The sequence below is a fragment of the Gallus gallus genome, chromosome 10 (genome assembly GCF_016699485.2).
Source record: "Gallus gallus isolate bGalGal1 chromosome 10, bGalGal1.mat.broiler.GRCg7b, whole genome shotgun sequence".
Classification (NCBI taxonomy): domain Eukaryota; kingdom Metazoa; phylum Chordata; class Aves; order Galliformes; family Phasianidae; genus Gallus; species Gallus gallus.
The window spans coordinates 14,490,562-14,512,055 of NC_052541.1; the positions used below are offsets into that span (position 1 = coordinate 14,490,562).

General features: G+C 45.9%; 1 long non-coding RNA gene across 1 annotated transcript; it reads left to right on the top strand.

Annotated features, from left to right (window-relative positions):
• Positions 1 to 4,248: 4,248 nt before the first annotated feature.
• Positions 4,249 to 14,783, top strand: LOC124417107. Its single transcript, XR_006931019.1, has 3 exons — positions 4,249 to 4,542; positions 5,793 to 5,853; positions 13,350 to 14,783. It is a non-coding gene; the product is annotated as an uncharacterized LOC124417107 (long non-coding RNA).
• Positions 14,784 to 21,494: the final 6,711 nt, after the last annotated feature.

The following is a 21,494-nucleotide window of genomic DNA, read 5'->3' on the forward strand; positions in this document are numbered from 1 at the left end:
CACGGACATCTCATTTGCAGACGGATGCTCCTTGGAGCTTTGCAATGTCAGCTTATGCCAGGTTTGGCGTGATCCAGCAGGCTGCATCCAGGGTGTGCTCGAATGTCCCGGTTGAAAAACTCCAGCTGTGAATTTGCCTCCACCTCACAGACACAGGCAGACTACCGGGCGCTCGGATGGTTTATTTTCAATCAAAATATCAGTTACTTGCCCTGCACTTGTGTCTAAGCGTTGGTCACGTTGTAAACAGGTACTCTGAGAGTGCTCAGAAACTGTGTTGGAATAGAAATAGGGCATTGCCAGACACAGACCGTAGCGCAAGGCTGTAGCTATGAGCACAAGTATTGAGCCATGAATGAGCTAGGAAGGAGATGGGTGGTGGCGTGGAGATACTACAACTAAATACAATGTCATTGAGTTTGTCTTTGATACTTTCCTTGCTTTTGGCATTTAAGAAGGAGGTTGGAAAAATCTGGAAGGCTTCAGATGAGAGTTCTAGGAATTATCTAAAATGATGAAAACCTGCTTTATTCCGAGAGGCTTAAGCCCTAATCTATTCAGTTTATCCGCATGCATGCAAAAAGCTCACTCAGTCACAGTCTGCAGCTCCCTACTTGGGTTAGAGATTGCTCACATTTATGGCTCTTTAATCTTCATGCAGCGGGAACTGATCCTGGATACACCCAGACTAGCAATATGGCATACTTCAGCAATGCAGGAAAATAAGCTTTCAGCAGCTGACCTGCAGATGTGATGAAGACTCTGTCGCCTGGGATCTTTAAATCAAGACTTAACATCTTCTAGAGGGTGTGCTACAGCACAGAGAGGACTTGCAGGCATGCCTGCAGTGTAGGTATTGCTGGAAGAGGTTCTGCGATCTCGTTAACAAATGCTGTATAAATAAATTAGCACAGTCATTGCTTCAAGCCTCAGAATTCTATTAATACTCTCAATACCTGCTTTTTGAAATAATCATGCCATCCTCTTACAAACCGCACGCCTGAAACTGTGGTCAGACTATGGGTTAATTATGCCTACGAACAGCTCTGGATTGTACAACTGAGAAATCCGAGGCAGCAAAACCTTAATTGGCTTTTCCAAGGGCATCCAGCAAATCACTGGGAACGCCAGGCACTGAGCCCAGGGGAGAGGTGCTTCCTCCACTCCCTGCATCTCCTGCTTCCAACTGCTGATAACAGCAGCTGTATGGACTGGAATCGGCTGCAGGGCATGGACTTGACTCAGCATCATCTGGTTCTGCGCTGAGGGAGGCATCTCCCAGCCATGGTCTCCCCATTGATGTGTCCAGCTCTGAACACAAGTATGTCATCACCCCGTCCCTCAACTCTTGTGCTGATGGGCAGCCTTCTATTTGGACTCTCTTCAAAGTCACATCCTGGACCCTTTAGCTTCAATTTTAGCAGTTGAAAGGACCTGCCATCTCATCCTGCCTCTTCTGACCATCTGATTCCTTGTGTTAAAGATTGGTCAATTCGTTTCCCAGGTCCACTCAGTCGTCGAAGGTTAAGCAGCCCTTGGTTTATCTATTAAAGGCAGGCAATTAGTTCCCTCATGCTGACTCTCGGTGAGAGTTGGGAGGGGATGCAGTAACCTTGTCCATGGAACTCCTGCAAGAGGGCAGCACGATGGCTTCATACAGATCCACAGCGGTCACCCACCTTGGAGAAAAATGGATTTCTTTCCAGCATGCAAACAGCTGAGTGAACATCCCCAAGGGCCTTCCAAACTGCTCTGAAAAAAAGGAGCTGGGGGAGAAAGCTGCAAGGTTGGCAAACGTTGCCGCAGCCACGGCTGGTGCCTGGGAAAGGACAGTGCTGGGAACTCAGCTAATGCACGTTGCCTCTGCCTCGCAAAGCCAGCAGAGGAGAAAATGTCAGAGAATTGGCCTGTCAAAATGACGAAGTTGAAAAAGCAAGAGCGGTGCAGAAACTCAAGCTGTCGACAAAATGCTTGAAGCAGCCTGCTGGGACCGGAGCCCATGGGTGTGCTGAGACGTGGGGGGAGAAACCACCGTCCCCATCCCACAGCACTGCTCCTGGGTTGGTCACAACCATCCCTTCCATACACCCAGGGGCTTGGGGGGGCTGTTTCCTTTTCTGTTCTTTTTTTTTCATGTGGTTTTGAGGTGTTTCTGTGTGTGTGTTTAGTCTGTTTGCTTTTCCCAGGCTGACTGTTAAATTCTGGCTTTAAACTCTAGTTAACTCATGCAATGGATTCACCCGCAGACCTTTCCTCAGCTCATTGCCGTGCACCCACCTGGAGCACCTCTTTGTCCTCGGTATTTGATGCTTCTGTTTTCAAACAGACTTGCCATTAGCACCTGTTCAGTCATCACTTAGCCAACATAGGTAGCTCTACCACATCTGTCACCATAAATCACAGCCTCCAGACTGGGGTATTTTTCATCCCCCTTCTGTGAGCTCTCCCCTGTTTACAAGTATCTTACTGGGACTGGGTTTTAGCCATATCCTAAGGCCCACGGTAATAGCCTGTGGGGAGGCTTTGAAATTAAATTCCCAATGGCTTGAAAAAACAAAACTTGAGGCTGTGGTGGCCCCTGTGTGGATGGAATCCCTCAGGATTGTGAGGAGCTTTGAGACAAAATCCTTGAGGAGCTCCTCTTTGAAAAAGAGATGCTCAGTACTGCATCTCTGACCCAGGAGCTCTGGTATGATTCTTTAGGATCCCTGAGCAAAGCATCTAGGTCCTCAAAAACGCGAGGTGAGAGGAAGCACCTCATTACTTCTGAGGACTTCGGTCTCTGTGCCTCAGCCACCCAGCTCAGAGCTGAAATTAGGCATGCATTGCTTTGCAAACAGTTTCCCAAGGGGTTAATGTAAGAAATAAGCCCTTGGAATGGGCTTATTAATGGGTTAATGTAAGAAATAATGTAAGCCTCCAACTCTTGGCAACAGAGCCAGGTCCTGGTGACACCACAAGGACATTGTGGGCACAGCGGCCACTTACAAAGAACTGGGCTGCATTCAATGATAGCAATGAGATGTTCCAACCTGGACAATGGTCTATGAAGCTGTAAAATGGAGCAAGCAACAATCCCTTCCCCTTCTAAGAATAAGACGGAGGCGATGAATGCTAAAGCAATCAGGGCTTCTCCGGGCACGTGAGGTAGTTAGATTGACTGTGCCTCCGCGAAAGTGGCAGAAACGCTTTGTGCAAGCCTGGTGATAAATTGAATGAGAAGGCTCATGCAGCCCATCTATTAACAGCTGGCCTCTGCAAAGGCTCCGGCAAACAAACACCGCAAATGAAGTGGCAAGATGATCTCTTCGCACAGAACAAGAACTTCTCTCTTTCCCCTTTTTCCCCCTCTTTGATACAGACTTCCATCAAAAGACAGACGTACTGACAGCTTTCCTAAAGCGGGCACCCTTCAGAAACACTACAGCTCCCACCTGTTGGTTCAGCTCATTGGGAACGGCATTCAGTCTTGGGGGTGAAAAACAACAACAACAAAAATTAATCCTGAAAGCGCTCGGAATATGCAGCAGGGTGGATGAGGAGCATCAGATGCCAGAACAGACATCTGATGTCGGCTCTCCCTGCCGTCCTCTTTCCAAGCCGACAGATTCCCTCGGAACAGCAGAAATTCACGGCTATTTTTGCCTCCCTGATTAGTTTGTTTCAGTCAATCCCACTCCACGGATAGGCCCAGCTCGCTTTAATTAGCTCTGCACATTGACAACAAGCAGGAAGACAACACCACAGCACCGTGCCGTCCGGACACACATCACCAAACAGTGACAAAAATAACCCTTTTTTGCTACATAACAGCCAACTGCTTTCCCGACTGTCTGCTTTTATCCCTGCAAGCCTTCCACCTAGCTGGTGAAATTAATCGGACCAATCCAACACTTTACTGAACAAAATCTATTTTTCATCTCTTGCTAGTAAATAGTCCCAAAACCCAATAGAATTGGTGGCTGTTTGGAGTTATTTTTCCACTGTCTCTCCCTGCTTCCCGCACCCTGTAGTATATTTTATCTCCTGCATGTTCAGGGCAATCTGGTCATTGCTAGGCAACATGTCATAATAAATATTTAATCGGCAGAGGAGCATTCAGAGCTGCAGCCAAAAATCTTGATCTCCCCGCATAGAGAAGGGATGGGCGGACGGCCTTTCTTCTGCAGCAAGGGGAGCCAGCCTGCATGGTGCACCCTTGGACCGGCAGCGTTGGCCCTTGGAGTCAGATTTTTGGCCATTGGAGGACAATGGCACGCACATGTATGCATAACATGGAGAATTGGGGCAGGTGGACAGAGAATGGGTTCTTCAACAAAGCCCAAACCCACTGGGACGTTTGTCCTTGCTTCCAGAGCTCTCTATCCCAAAATAGCCACACCCCTCACTACTTTCACTCCCTTCCCTTCCATTTTCACTCCCCTTCTGCTGTCTCAGTTCCCTGGGAGAAGGAGCCCACCTGGGAGGTGTCAGCTGAGAAAAGCTCACAGCTGAAGATCTCGAGTCCACTGAGCAGCACTGGATGGGAAGTTGCCTCATTTTGTACGTAAGACCTTAACAGCACAGGGAGTTCTTCTCATGCAGCTGTCCATCACGCTGTCATTTTTTCACAGCTGCCTTATCTAAAATGAGCCCGGCCTGCCTGTCTTTCTGTGACTCTATAGCTGATTACTGCTGCTTTAAGCTCTGCTGTATCAGTGTTAGGAGCTTGGAAGCAAAGTGGGACCATTCTACCTGATGGGCTGCTCCTGTTTCTCAACCATGCATGACAAAGGTGGTTCCAGAGTCCTTGATGACCCCCAAAAGAGTCTGTGTTGGCTCAGAAGCTATTTGGGGCTATTGCAGTGTATGGCATTACAAGAAAGTAGGCACGCAGTTACTACTTTGGGGCTGCGTGTGCCAAAGAGGATGCACTAGGAGGGTGCCTTTAGATGGCAAAGAACAGCTGGGAGGTGAGAATTACAGCATCTTGGAATATACGCTCATAAAATTCAGCTGCTTCCAGTTGCTGCTGATTTGTGCAAGCATCAGAGACCCAGCTTGGGTCTCACTGGGATCCAGACTCGGGCAGGTCTCCTTTTACACAGAGATATGTGTAAGGGCAAAGATCTGCATAAAGCAATGTCCTAACTTCTGATCTATTGCCTGAAAAAGCAATTCTTCTTCATTTACACTGGCCTTGGCAGCTTATTCACCGCTCCTTCTACTCTCAATTAGGAAACAGGATTTGTGGTCATGGCTCACTGAAAGGTCTCTGTTATGCTCCAGAGGAAGATGTGCACCTTCCTCCTTGCTTCCAGATATCTGTCATGGTCAACCAGGACCTCTCCTTGGCTGCCCTACAGTCCTCGTCTGGCCTTCCTGCAGGGCTAAGCTTTGCCTTCAAGGCACTGACTCTTCTAAGATTCACTCAATGCAGGGAAGAGCAGTAGGCATTTGTCAGATGAATGGAGCACTCTTCTGTCTAGACTCCTTGTCAAGCCAAGCACAACCTTAAAACAAATGACTGCAACAGGCTAACGCTCACTCCAGGATGTTAACAAGAGTACAGACAAGGCTAGGGAGGGGTTCCGAGTTTATCTATTTGCTTTCTTCTTGGCCTGTAATGAGTGCTTTCAGCTGTTTGTGCACATCTGATGGCACAGGATTTTGCCCACCAGAACAGCAAGCTCAGCGTTGCCTCCCACGGGGGTGGGAAATCCATTACTCAGGCAGCAGTGTTGTGCCTCTGATTGGGATGCTTTCACCACATCTGCTTGTGATCATCAATCAAGGTCTTTATTTTTTTGCAGGCTGAGAAGTAAGTGAGGTTGGAAGAACTCTCCTGGAGCTCCTGTTAGCAGAATGGAACTGGTAAGTAGTAGGATTTGTGTATATTTCTAGGTATGTGGGAAGCATAATGTTTTCTGATCAAAACCTCAGTGTTTTGTGGCTCTCTGATTTATTTGTTTATTTTGAAGGCTTCAAGGGAAGTTTTTTTTGCCAGAAAAATGTGCCCAAAGCTCAGGTGTGTGGAAGGGGTCTGATGCACAGCCCTGCTTTTGTTAGATGGGAGGCAGGGAATTCCTTCTTCCCCGGTCTTTTTGCTAAGCTGTTGAGGACAGTGCTGATGCAGTGGTCCCTGTTGGATGCTCCTAGCTGAATGGCACTGCTTGGTCTCAGCCTGATGGAGATGAGCTGGCTTGTTAGCAAGAGCATTTCACCTTAGGACATTGAGTTCTCAAAATGTCAGTGCCCCAGTGAGTGAGAAGGAGAGACCCCAGGCTGCCCCAAGACGTGACTCACCTGTGCTGCAGACAAAGTGTCTCTGTATATGGGCTTCTGATGCTGCCAGCTCTAAGCAGAGCTGGAGTCCTGCAGAGCCCTGAATTGCACCACGTGGCCATAGCTGTGGTGACAGCAATAAAACGCTGGTGATGTGGGCAGCTGGAAGGCTGAGTTGCTCCTCTCAGTCTGCTGGCGTGCTCTGAGAGAGCCAAGAGCACAAGGAGAAGTGCTCAGTGTTATCATGACTGTTTGCAGCAGGTAGCATTGCTCACATGGGGATTGCCCACCCATATCTCATAGAGATGTTTTCTCTGGTGTTTCCTTTCCATCTTTAGGCAATAGTAGCATATGCACTTTGGGGCCAATATTTATGTAATTCTTCTTATCAGCTTTTGAATGGTTTTTTGGGTGTTTTTTATTATTATTATTATTTTGTGGGATTTTTTTTTTCCTGACCATGAATGTTTTTGGTCTCCATGTCATCCTGTGGCAGTGTGCTCCACAGGCTAAGCATATGTTAAAGAGTTTATCTTTGTGTGCTTCGTTCTTTAACTTAGTTTTCATTCAGTGATCCCCCATTCTTCTGCTGTGAGAATGGGAATTACACTGTTTCTAGTCTCCTTCCTCTGACATACCTGGTTTCAGCTCCAGTTCTCCTCTGATTTCGTGAGCAGATATACCAGTGTGTAGGTGTCACACAAGTAGGTTGATCTAGCCACACTCAATTTACTTTGTGTGGGTCCCAGCAGCAATGCCAGTGGAGTGATGTGGATGTTGCCATGGGTTGGCAGACCATGAATTTGTATAGCTCACACAACTGCCTATTCCATCAGACCCCGCTATCATTATCATCCACGCTGGGTACATCAAATCCAGCACAGATAGGTCTCCCAAGATTGCATTCTCTCTCCATTAGGTAGAACAGGACACCAGTTCAAAAAGTCACCGCTTTGAGTGATGGCGGCTGAGAATGTCTATTACTGTGACATAAAGGTATGTTGAAGGCCCAGCTGATATTTGAAGATTCAACCTGGGTATTGACTGCTAACAGCATCTCAAGATGAGACTTGTACGCTTTGAAAACCCCTAATTTTCAGAAGTCCCTGGTGACTCTGCACTAACCTTCAGCTGACTCTAGGAGTGAATCCACTCTGGAAGTACACTGGAAGCACACACCCTATTATTGCCACAACTTTTTTTTTCCTCTGTGCAATACCAAGACGAATTAAAGACATTGGTAGTTTTTTACCCCGAGCAATAATATATAAAATACAGCACAGGGTCAAATCCCTGCTTGTCTGCGCTCATTTTGTGTCATCAGAAACTCAGCTGAAGTCAACACTTAACTTCTCAGAGCAGTCAGCCTCAAAATTATCCACAGCAATCTGTGTGTTGTCACCCCCCAGAGCTAAATGCCTCTAGATAACGAGGGCAACTCAGGGCTAAACCCATCCTGTGTCCCAGCTGGAGGAGCCAGTCATGAATCATTACAGCTTAATGAACACTGTGCTGAGGATTATGCATTGATGCAGGAGGTAGCATCCAAATTCTCCATCAGAAATGAACTGATTGCTTTGTTGGTTTTTTTTGTTGTTTTTGTTTTTTGAAAGTGTAAATGAAGGCAGTACACCCTCGAACCAGAGTTCACAGAGGAATATTTGTGTGTTAGGATTTCAGTTATAGTTGTATTTGATCTGGGAGTGGAGCATACAGTTGCATTTGATTTGAGATTGGGAGTGTAACGGTCTCACCTGCTGCTAACTTTTTGTAATGGTAGAATACAAATTCTCAGTGAGGTCACAATCCATTAAAATTTTTTGCTTAAATTGTCACCTTTAATTAAATCATTTCATGTATTTGGAGGACTAGCCATTTCCAGTACAGTCTCTTTTGAAGGGAATTTTTCCAAATCTGAGACCATTAGACAAATAGTTTCGTTTTATGCCAGCTGAGCTCATCTCTCGGAAGAAAGACAAGAGAGCTTTTTGTTTCCTCTAATTGTGGGGCATGGGAAGGCACTGGGAATGACGTGGCATCGCTGAGCAAGACAGCATGTGATGTAGGCACCTTGGAGAGGACACCGGAGAAGGATGTCTCTGGTTAAGTTGCAACTTTTCCCTTTGAATAAGGGAGAGAAGGGAAATGATGGATGTAAAAGTGCCCGTTAGATCTGTAGTCCTCTTTGTTCTGTCTGTCACCCCAACATCCTGAAGTCATCCTAACACAGTCACCAGTGGTTTTGCCCCTTCTGATTGCCAGGTTATATGCCCATGAGTTATAAGAATATTTCTTCCTTGACTACAGCTTAGACTCTTTTCATTTCTTCTCATTCATCCAGTAACTTCCTTCCTTTCTCCAAAGGGAAATGTGAGCAGGGCAGTTCAGGAGCCAATAGGTAGAGAAGAGATGTCATAAAAAGGGAATAACTGAAGTAGTGAAATAATGTCACCCCTCAGTATTTCCCAAGCTCATCTTGACTGCTGTGGCTGAGTTGCTTAGCACGATCTTGGCAGACCAGCAATGTAACCATGGGCCAGTGGCTCTGAAGGCTTTAAACAGACAGAAAGTCTTGGACATAAACAACTGCCCTCCATCACTGCAACATATGGAGGAGGGGGAAGTTAAACCAGACTTGGAAAGCAAACTGACTTCCATCAGGACCTTCCTATTTGACACAAAGAAAGGAAAAATCTCTTTAGCCACATCAGTGAAGCAATGTCCAAGTGTTCTCTTTAATCTTCCTTAATCATGGTGTTGCTGATTAACATTTGAATAGAGCTTCTAATTAGAAAGAAGAGACACATGCAACCTTACCCTGCTGAGGAGGTGAATTCTCATCTCCTACCACTCATCCTTGCATAGCTGTGCTGATTAGGGCTTGAATGGGACAATGATTAAAGAGGCCACTGCCACTTTGCAACCTCTCAATAGCATAGCTACATTCAAGGATTTATTTTCAACCAAGACTTGAATAAATGTTTTGCAAATGTGAGCCACTCCTGCCAAATGGAAAGAGCTTTTAAACGCTTCTGAAGCACTATTCCATCTCGCTCCTTCCTTTATCGCACTAATCTCTGCCTGGGTAGAACATGCCCTGTTCGACCATAATGTGTTTCAATTGGGATCATGGTTTAAGCATACGTATTTCATTTGTTCATCTACTTCATTATTCAAAAAGCAGCTGAAACCTGGTGAAAACCTGAAAAGTACGCTATTGAAAAATCACTTCTGCCTTTTTGGACAGAAGTGTTTTGCTTAAGATCTTCCATCCATTATATAATTTATTACACTTATTAATTTGCAGTAGGCCTAACCAAAGACAGGGCTCTGTTGTAGTAGTAACTGTCTATATTCAAAGAAGACCATAGCCCTAATCTCCGAAGAGTTTTTGATCTCTGCTTGAGTCAATTTATATCAATCCACTTAGACTGCTTTTCTATGACTACCCTCATTGCAGGGCAGGGGAACAAAATTATCTTGGTTGACCTAAGGCTTGGAAATGGGAGTGTAGCCACATACTCAATAGGACCTTTGGGTTACAGAATGCTGGCAGATTTCTTAAGAAATGGCATCCTCCTGCCGTTTAGTTTAGCCAAAGCTGCCCTCCCTCAGCTTAGCACTGCAGCCTCTTCTGCATGGGTCTGTCTTGCAACCAGTGCTCTGTGTTCCTCAGACTGTCCTCATTACCCCAGATAGCACCACAAAACCATCCCTGTCTGAGAACAAAGGACGTTTTCACAGATGGGATCTTAACAATATTTTTCATCCAGGTATCCAAACCTACTTCTTGTGAGACAAGTGTACTCATTATGAGGAGGCACAGCGTTCTCATAGCTTGAAGTCGTTATCAGGCTGGGTGGAACAGAGGCAGAAGCAGGTGAAAAGGCATAGGCAAAGCTTGCAGTGTCATATCAGTGAGTTCTACTCCTTGGCTCTGCAGTGAGGCCTGTTCCGTAGGCGCCGGCGCTGCTGGGCCTGCCCAACGTGAACGTTCTCAGCAGTAACGGTGGTTTGCCTCTTTGGCATTTATTTTGTGTGACATCTGGGTGGATTTACTGAGTACTGCTACACCTTTGAAAGCAGGGAGAGTGAAAGATGAGCCTGACAGCCTGTATCACCCAGATCAAGCTTAATTCAGAGCCACAGCCCATACATCTACAGAGACCTCCCAGGAATGTCCTAAGCTAACTGGGAGTTGACCTCTACCAGCTGTGTTGTTCATCAGGACCTGTTAGCCACACTGCTGGGGTTCATCAGGGAGGGAACTGGTGCTGTCTCAGCCTGGTCCATCACTTGGTGCCACAGGACCTCCAGATGGTCACAGAGCTGAGCAACTGTCAGAGTGAAACAGAACATCACTCACTGATGTGACATTCAGCTTCCCTTAGCAGCAGGAAGAGGGGGGGAAAGAAGAGCAAGGCAGGTGAAGAGAGGGGCACAATTTGTTGAAAGGCCCTTTTTGAAGAGCATAGAAAGCATAATAAGTTGGCATCCACGCATGTTTAGGGCTTATCTGCAGAAGCCTGAGTTCACACAGCAGTAGGAATTGCTGTATATATGCACAGCCAGAAGGGACAGGCAGGAACAACTCCCACAGCCAAAGCGAGGTGAGGAGAGCTGTTGCTCTCCATGTCCAGATAAAGAAAGCAGGAAGGTCTGTGCCTCAACTGTTCTGCACTAAACGATGTTTTTAGGGTTAAACTTGCTCTCCTTTGGGAGGAATGTGTTTCCAGCCCATGTTAACAGTGAACTAAATCACTGCCCACCCACGCTGGGTGAATACAATAAATTGGTCAGGGGCACCCTTGCTTTTAAAAGTCAAAAATAATGCTACGTGGAATGCAAAGGACAAAGTTGAGCGCTGAAGGCCAGTGACTCATACACAGTATAAATTCAGGTGTTCTAACAGAGCAATAGTGAACCAAATTGCTGCAAAATGCAGGGCCTGGTAGGTAGCAGCAGGGCACTGAAGATGAAGCCCGCGTGGTGATTTTAACAGGTTTTGAAACCTGCTGCCATAGCTCGTTTTTGATCACGGTGGTTCTATTTGGGTTCATACGAGTGTCAGGCCTTCTGTGGAGGTGAGGAGTGTATTCAGCTTACACTCGTCATGCTAACCTAATAAATTGATAGCTCTAGAATACTACATATAGTAATAACTAATAACAATACAGTTTAATTACATGGAAGCCTGAGCACATTATGAACAGATGAACCCTCCCAGGGGCAGATGCAGCCAGAGGAAGGAGGGAGGACCTGCAAGAAACTGGTGTTAAGATAGCTGTTCTGTTGTTATTTCATTAAGGTGTTAGATAAATACGTCAGCTTGGTGAGTCACTTGTTACAAGACATTAAAAACACAAGAAAATGCCTTAAGAACAGAATTAGAGGTACCCCAGAGAGAGGGAGCGAATGAGTACACCTAGGTACTGTGGGGCATTTTTGATTAAATCCAAGTGCAGAAATCCCCAGTAAGGGCTTTTCTCTGGTCTCCCAGCTCCAGGAGGCTCAGATACACCGAGGATTCATTTGTTTTGCTGAACAGTACGTAGAGAAAGCAGTGAGAGCCAGTGCCCCTTGGAAACAGCAGCTCCCAGGCTCTAGCATTTCTATACAGCCTGTTATGACAAGAAAAGTGACTAGAGAAAGCCCAGCAGGCCCTGCCTATCGTTACAGCTGGATCTAATAGCAGGAAAAGATGGAACTAAACTTACAGGGCTGACTGTGGGTGATCCTATTGCCCATGGGGCCAGTTATTTCTTTGGCACATTGGCTGATTTTGGCACAAGGGAGTAGTGATGGCTTTGGCTTTGGTCTTGCTGCAGCCTGTCCAGCTGCTTGGGTTTGAGGTGGGAAGGGGGTGTTTTTATTCCCATATTCCATGCCACTTTAGCAGGCACGCTTTCAGACCTAATTAAGCTTAGCGTTATCATTGTTTTTATCACATTAAGATCCCACTTGGCTCTCAGCAGCACAGACCACAAAGTCAACACTGCATCTTTAAACAGAAACAACAGATTTTGGTTCAATTAAAAATTCATTAAAATGTAAATTAGTTTGTAGGGTTTTTTTCCTGCCTAATGCCTATTCAGTGTGGCACTCTAATGGTGCAAAGCATTAAGAGGAGGTTAGCTCACAGCACAGAGACAAATTGCTCTCCGTACACTCACTGCTTAAGGGATCTTGAGGAAGAATTTAACCCTTTTCTCTCATCTGCCTTGGTTTCCACCTCAGGATCTCCATCTGAGCCCACCAGGCTCAACCATTTGTCATGAGCAGAACTCCGCTTTCTTAAAGTCGAAGCTGCATAACTGACTTCATCATGCAACTTTGCTTCCTCTTCTCCTCTGGAATTCTACAGCTCTTTGGGATTTCTTTTTCCTGGCGAGGCCTGATGTGAAAACCAATTGTTTCCTACCAGGCTCTGTTAGAAATGCCAGAATGAATTTATTGGTTGTTTCCCTTCTAGCGGTTGCAGGAGATGTGGTGATTTAACCACACAGTTATTAAATCATTTGTTGCTTCTAATGTGCTATGAAGCCACGTGTGAGCTTTACTATTATTATTTTCCTTATCATTGTAAACTCAGTCGCTACTGCAAGTTCATTAGGTGTCGTTAATTGCTAACAACACATTCAGAACGTATGGTAAACGCAATTTAATTGAGAACTAATTAACTTGTTACAGTTATCTCATTACATGCCAATTAAACTTTTTAACATTCCTTTTCAGTAGATAAAGGAATGCTTAAAATCCCAGGGACCTCATTGAGAGCTGGTGTAAGGGGGTCAGCTTCACCGCCTTGGTCTGTAATGTGTTCGCTGACAGTGGTTTTTCTTTGCAACCTGCTTTTTTTCATAAGACCAAGGGAGATCAAGGGAGTTTGATGTTTTAGGGGATAAATGTGGCCAGAAAGTTTTGCTTTGCAGCTGAATCAGCCCGCAGGTTTTGGTGAACAAACCTTCAGCTTTTCTGCATGTAAGGGGTGGGCTATTTATGCACCGTGCCTGCTCCCAAGTCCATGGGAAGGCATCACTTGACGGCAGGCTTTGAATCAGCATCGTTGTGTTGTGTAATTTCAGGGGACTCTGTGCAGCCGAGCTCCAGCTGATTGCGCGCAAGAGTTCAAGGCAGCGTGATTGACTGCGCCTGCCCCCCGCCATCTCTGTGATCAAATCACATTTGCCTAGTTTATGTTTCTCCCCTTTCTCTGCGTGAAAGTGTCAAGCAAACAAAGGAGAGACAAGTAATGGAAGGGGGGGAAAAAAAATAAAAAGCAAAGCCACGTGAGTACAAAGTGCTTCCAGAGACATAAAATAAGCAGTTGGAAAAAATGGGGAACAATATTGCCTTTAATCTCCAAGATAACCAGGTGCAGTCATCCTGGATGTTACTACTAACATCTGTGGCTTAAAAAAAAAATAGAAAGTCAACCTGTAGCTGAGTCATTAAGTTCAGAGTGTCACTGCAAGGATGGCTTTAAAAACAAACAGGAATACACAGCATCTCTGAAAGTAAGAAGGATTCGAGAGGAGCTTGTTAAAGTGAGAGATGCTTATTTTGTCACCATTGTAGCGAGGGACAAAGTCAGTTCAGGGGTTGATGGTTGATTTCTGTTTTATCTGCTCGCTTCAGTGATGGTGTGAGCTTAAGGTACGTGTGAGGAGGCAAGAGGGCACATTTGGTGGCCAACTACGCTAGGTTTTGATCCAAGCAACTTCCTCATGTTGTGAAGCAGGAGAAAAATTAAGTCCAAGAGTGTGGCTACCATTTCCAAGATATCTCAATGCAACACCATGAAAGCCACCTGAAGTGAACAAGAACAGCAGAAAGCAGAGTAAGGATGGACCAATATTTCTGTTGCTGAGAGGAATCCCCCAGCCCACGTGCTAGGGCAGCTTCAAGCATTGACTCATCTGCTGTGAGAGCAAATCATGCTCTGTCAGAGAGAGGTATAAGAAAAAGTGCTGGAAAAGGGGAAATAATGCCAGGGCAGGAAGCTTGTGTGTCCTTCATGGTAAACGGGAGCAGTGCCTGTGAAGACAGACCCTTCACTTCAACCACAGGGAAGAAGAGTGTTGACAAAGCACCCATCTCACGCTGCTCTTCCAATAATAGCTTCTCTACAACAAAAGAGGCTGGAGAGGCTGTTCTCAACTAACTTTGCGATGGCGAAACTTGTCCGGAGACCTTTTGTATGCTAAGTTTCTTGAATCCAAGCAATTACATGCACCTTCCATAACCACTGTCATTTCAATCGACTGTACTCCTCGAGTGGAAAGGGTGGGTGTGATGTACTGTTACAGAGGTTAATAGGACACGCCAGAAGCCTCAAGAACTCTTCAGCATTTCTATCTGGGATGTGCTAAGATGGCAGTACTTGCATGGTGAATATATTTTTACTGTGCTTTTTTATGATGTTTTCATTATGTGCTTTTATTATGTGGTTATAAGCTGCTAGAATGAAAACAGGAGCAATAAAGCTTGATTGATCATTATATTCCCATCTATAAATGGGATTTTTTTTCCGCCACCATGAACAACAGACAAGTTTGATCGGGACGCAAGTCCAAGCATTAAGCCCATTAAATCCAGCTCCTCGGGTCAGATCAGTGCTAATGTACTCAAGCCTTCTTTAAACCGTCAGACCCTCAGCTTTGAGCAGCTGGAGAGGCAGCTGGGACAGTTGGTGCCCCGTGTGACCCACAGGCCATGTGGGCTCTGCCACTTCTGAAATCCCAAAAGCTGGAGCTAAATTTGGAAACAAAACGGGTTGTCCCGGGCTGTTGCTTGGCATCTTGTTTCTGATGTGGTCCAATTATGCGGCTCTAAAATGAGAGTTTTATGCTCATTTAGTGCTTAATGATTCACGATGTGAGCAGCCTGACAAGTACCTCCAAACACCCCATGTCCCCCTCGCTGTCCCCATGGCACGGTGTGCTCTCCTGTGTGCTGCTGCAGGTCCCACTGCTGACTGCACCATCCTGGGCTGGAGGAAAAGTGAGCCACCTGGGGGACATCTGCCTATGGTGGTTTCAGCCATGGCCAAGTGTTGGGCTCTTTATCAGGAACTGTAGGTACGCAGCACCTCACAGAATCAGGCTTTTAGGGGAGTTTTGTTCATCTCCGTGCAGTTCCCTTACGTGCAATACCGTGCTTTATAAATGCTCCCATCTGCCAATGCAGGGATTCATCAGGCTGACGAACACTGCTGCTGTTTCAGCTGACACAGATTCTGCATCTTTCTGAGCTGTACCAGAGGCCTATTCTCTGCAACACTTCTTTCATTGTTCATCTACTATGGAGACAGCAGCTCACAGGAAAATTTATCTCCTGGAGATCTCGGTGTGAGAAGAGGCTTTTCTCACACAGCCCTCCCAAACCTCCCTGCTGAGCCCTGCAAACGACCTGGTTGGACAGACGGACAGCGTGGGGAGGTGAGTGCTGGGAGAGGAAACATTCTGGCTTTCAAGGAAGCAAGAGAGGCAAATCTTGGCAGAAGCATTAATTTATTTATTGAAAGAAGCAAGGGAAATCCTTCTTGTTCCTCTAAATAAAACTCTCTCATTCCCCGACTCCAGTCATTCACAAGGAACGGAAGCGTTTTCCCATCCTCTGTGGATTTAATGCCTTGTGTTGCTTGCTAAATATATGCCAGCATGCCACTTACTGCAGCGTGCAGGCTCGTGATCTTTGCATGGCTTCCTCCCCTCTAGGAATGCCATAAATAAATCACTAGGTCAGGAAGTCTGCTACATGCCTCTGGTCTCTCTCCCTCGTTCTCTCTCTCCTTCTACATTTGTACAGAGCGCTTAAACCTGCCAGGAGCACTGTGTGCAGTTTCCCTTCTGATGGTGTCTTGCTGCTCTAGGTGGAATCCAGCAGTGGATCAATCCCTCGTATTCCTCACCGTGGAGGACGCTGGTGATCTGAGATCAAAGCAAAAATCACATTTAGGCACAAGCTGCTCTGAAGTTTTCCCTTCCCCATGTGTTGGGTTTGCAAAGAGGTGGCTTTCCACGTGCGTGGTGCTGCAGTGCCAAGGTCATGCATGCAAGAACTGTTACATAGGATTCAGAATGGGAGTGTGACTGCAATGCGTAAAGAGCTTTTTTTGATCAAATGTTGGTGGTTTTTATCTGGCTGCGGTCACCAAAAGGCAAGTTCTTACATGAGTCCTGGGTGGGGAACTTCAGTCCTTGCTGCCACAGGTGGGGCTGATCCAGGGCTGTGCTCACTGCATCTTCTAGCTGGAGATCTTTGGGGAACCCCCTCTGTCCAGCTTTACTCTTTGAGCAATTTCTTGATTCTGAAGCGTGAGCAATTCAGTCAGCAGCTCAGCACACTACAAAGGACATGAAGGATGAGAAATATTAGTATGAAAGAGGAGAAAAAAGCATTCATTATTGATGGGGGGAGCAAAATGACAATCTCTATAGACAGAAATCAAGTGCCTTTCTGGAGCTGAAATGAGGTTTCACATTAAAGGCCTTTTGCGCAGCAATTTTTACTTAGTAAAGAGAAGTGAAGAGAAGAAAAGGTTACACTCTTTACATACCCCTAAAGATTTTGTCATTTTGCTAAGTGAAACATATTGCCGAATCTCATGTGTTCCTTGCAGAAGAGTTCTCATTTGCAAAGGGCCATGTGTGCACGCAGGGTTCGTTTTTTTTTTTCTTTTCCTGCATGTTTTAATTGCTGCTGAAACCTTTATGTTTCACAATGACTCAAGATCAGAATTTTCCCAAAGGCTGCAAGAAGGTCGTGGGAGAGCAAGAAAGCTGTGCGTAGTTATCGTAGGATCATGGAATCACAAGTTTGGAAAGGACCTACAAGATCATCGAGTCCAAACGTCCTCCTATCACCATTACTACCACTAAGCTTCTCAACCAGTTCTTCCCAGGTGTGCTCTTCACCACTGTGATGCTCTTCTGAGAGGTCAGCAGTGCTGCCTTTATTTGGATGGCCCCAAAAGAAGTTTGTCAATATATCTGCTTCCTTCTTCGCCTATTTTTGAGTCACCTTTGCCTTCACTTGGACATCTCACAGGTGAGAACAGAGCCTGTTATCCCTAATTAATCCTACAAGACCACCCTGGAAATCTGCTCCGTGCCCATATGCGGTTTATTTCTTCATCTCCCATGCTGAACTGTTTATCCAAACCAGGTAGGTTTACCTACGTGTCGCTGTTGTGGAGAGTAATTGGGCTTCTGTCAAACGCAGGACAAAATTAATCAAATCTGCCAACTCGAAGCAGGCCACAATGAGATTCAGGTTTGACCTGTGCTTTAAGGGCCAGAGAATTCAGAGAGCAGTATGCTGATGAAGGTGTTCTGCAGAAAGAAAAGCCACATTTTAGCAGCTTTGAACTGAGATAAAAGACAAAACTCAAAAACAGATGGGGTCTGAATTTGGCATCTGAAACTTCGATCTGTTTATCAGACACTTTACATCTCGCATTGTAAGTGAGAAATACTTATCAATTTGGAATTATCTCAGAGGAACGTGTTGTTAAATTCAAATAATTGCTAGTTGTGTGCAAGAAATGGGAATGCTTCATGTTTAACTGAGCGCATGTCACGTATCCTGAGTCACTGAAAATACGGCCTTGCAGAGATCATTTTTTCTCTGTGGGGTGAGAAGAGCATGAGTGAAGTGTGAGCTGTGGCACAAAACCTTGTCAGGAGTGCATCCTCTTCCCAGATGGGCACACGGGTCGCAAGAGAGGAGGAGCGTGCCAGCTCCTTCCATGTGCAGATCTCACTGCCTTAGCATCAGGTTCAGATAACGGGCAGTTGGTGGTTGTCACACATTTCCTACCTTTCCCATTTTTTTTGTGTGTGTGTGCATGGTTAATTGCGAGGGGGAGGACGGCAGACCTTATCTGCTGCGACTAGTGGTGGTAAGACTGAAAAATTGTTTTCATTACCAGGTGGAAGGCTTTTCACATGCAAATTATCAATATCATTGTGAGGTGGCATTTTTATTAATCCAAACCAGCTTATCTGACCAAAAAGAAAGAAAGATTGTTCTTGTTTTATATCAAACATTTTGCTCTGACAATGGTAAGTCATATTTGATGAAATATTGCACGGATCACACCATTTTGCCATTTACTGCAGGAGAGAAAGAAGCAGAGCAGACTAATGGATGGGGTTGGGTTTCTTTGTTGGTGGTGTTCGGTTTGAGGGGTTTGTTTTTTTTTTTTTGCTTTTGCCTTTCTTTTTCCTTGTGGACACGTCTCCTAAGTGTCAGTCAAAATCGACGGCTTACAAAAGCATTTTAACTTCTCTCCTCCTACACTGAAGGAACCGATCTGATTTTGTAGATATGCGTATTTTTGTCTCTCTATTGTGTGCACTTCTCCTTCAGACAGTGGGAAAATAAGGTCATGTTCCCTACTGAGTCCATCCTTTTCTATTGATTTTACTTTCTTAAAATCCTGATAGAGCTTGAAATTAATACAGTTTAATTTTCCTCGCCCTTTCTTGCAAACTACCAAAGCTTTCTTGTTGCTGCTGCACCACTTTGTTCATAAAGACCATGACAGGCTTCGATTCCTTCTTCCAATGGCAAAAAAAAACCCTGGGAAGAGCAAATCACTGAGGGTTTTGGTTGTCCACCCAAGGACTGTCAGGGATCCAGCTTCCATCATACTGGATGAGGAGTGGGGATGCTCCTTGAGGCAGTTCAGCAGGGAGTGACAACAGAAGTCTTTAATAGGTTGCCCAGAGAGATGGTGGGTGCCCCATCCCTGCAGACACTCCAGGTCAGGCTGGATGGGGCTCTGAGCACCTGATCAGCTGTAGGTGTCCCTGTTCAGTGCCAGGCAGTCGGACCAGATGGCCTTGAAGGGTCCCTTCCAACTCAAATGATTCTATGATTCTGTCCTATGTCCTGGATATTTCTGACCACCACCATCAGGCCACCTCTCAGCTAGGGCTGTGTCTGTGCTGTGCATTAAAAATGAACTGTATTCACACCCCCATGCTTAAGGCTTATGAGTGCGTCTGGCTTTTGGGAGCCCTTTGAGAAGACTGCTTTTTCTTCCAGGAGGGAGGTGAACGTGCTTATTGTTGGAGCTAGGATCTGGCTGGAAAAGATGTATTCAAGGGCAAACAGAGCCTGGAAGCTGTGTTCTTCCATAACAAAGAAAAGAGACTCTGTGCTCTTTGTGCTAGAACGCTAACACCCAATACTTCACCAGGGGTGCTCTACTAGAAGGGGAAGGTGGAGGATGTTGAGCTCCTCCCTTCCTGCTAATGGCCCTACTGGGGAGGAGGAGACACACTGCGCTCCATGGGAGCTGCCTGCCTTTAGGTATGGAGGTTTCATTGGGGAGCACACCCAGTGGCCAGCTTGTTGCCTATAATGAGGCAATGAAATGTTGCGACCCTGCTTAGCACCAGCTCCCATCCATCACGACTGTTTATCACACCCAAGCGCTGTTTAGCTGCATAAAACGGGCTGTAAACTTTGTTCACTTTGTCTGACAGCTATGATGAAGGTTGCGTGTGTTTTACAGCCTTACGGATTGGAAGGAGAAAGGTCCCTTGAGACACCTCTTCCTGCTCCAGGTCCCACTGTTTGTCACAGCATGGGACCGACCCAATGGGTCACCTTCATGGCCCTCCTCTGCTCACTCGATCTGCCTTTCTCCATGACGCTTCTCGCATGGATTAAAAGCATTTTAAATATGTATCATTTCTGTGCTCTCTGCATATCCGTGCCTTTCATATCCACATCTTAAATTCATCCCCTCTCTGCCAGTTGTTTGTAAATGTCCCTGGGTGTTTAACTCTTATTCCCTCAATCCTCCCAGCTATTGTTGGCGAATACGGCTGTTACATATTCCTGCTATTTCTGAAAGGTCAAAAGAAAATGTAAAAGTGCCATTTCTTTTCTCCCTTCAAAGCAGCAAAATGCACTACTGTGCTTGCGCAGTTACCTTTGCTGTTGTGCAAAGACTCTTTTTCAGCACGCCTTATATTGTATTTACTGCAAGTGTTCAAGATGCAAAATTATTTCCTCAAATTATTAGAAACGAGAAGCAGTAATAGCCTTTTACTCTGTTTCAGAACATACCACTCTACCACAACAGTCTATTTTCTACACTTTGCTCTCATCTTCCTGCAACCCATCTTACAAATGAGACGTAAAATTGTGGCTCCGGATGCTGATGGACCCAACCCTGCAGCATTTACGCACCTGTTTAAGTTGAATCATGTGAGTTTTCATAGCGGATTGAATGCGTGGAATGGTGAATAGTTGAAGAACTATGGCAATTACTCCAAAGCAGTTTGTACTTCTTAAGGAGCAATGCATTAAACTGGGATGCGCTGTCTGCTCACCGGACAGTTCTGGACAGAATGCTCTAAAGGATGGACTTGGAGCAAATGCAGAGTAAAATGCGCTCCTGTGGTCAGTGCCTTTATGCTCATTCCTTGCTATTATACAAGTCCTGATCGTGCAGAATTTAGCCCTCAGCAATGTAGCGGAGTCCCCAGGTTTTCATTACAGAGCGGCACTTGGAGATGTTACAAAGCCTCATTAATTGATTACAAAACAGTTCAGCATGCTGCACTGTTCCTGCGTTGCCTACAGAGCTGGCAGCTTCCTCTCTCAAAGCCCAGCTGTGCGCCCAGGGTCCAGTCCCTGCCTTTAAAGCCCAACCAGCTGAAGGATGACCTTTCTCTCTGACCTACATCTTTCATAGGAATAAAGCAACAGATGACTCCAAGCAGCGGCTTCGCAGCTCTTTGTGCAAGCCCCTAGCAATGGAGCTCCCCAGTGAAAGGCATCGAGCTTAGCTCCCAGCTCTCCCTGCAAGGGGTTTTCTCATTGCTGCTGATAGCAGCGTTGCCGTTGCCTTATGGGGGAGCAGAGTCAAATCCCAGCATGTCTTTTAACACCAGTTACTCCTCAGCATCTCAGCAAACCGGGCATCCCTTCCCCTAAGACAGCTTCCATCCCATCACACCGTGAACGATCCCCACTTTTTGCTCAGCATCCTTCGAGCTTTCCACTCTGGCACGTCACCACCGTGACTGGCAACCGAAACAGAAAGATCAGACAAAAGAGGCTGAGCCACCACCTGGGACGGAGCTGAAAGAGATGCAGGAGCAGATATCTCCATCTGCATTCTTGAGGATTTGTGAGCAGCGGGAGCCAGCTGCAGTGCTCCCTCAGATGCAGGGATCCTGCACCTCACGAGGCCCCAATGGCAC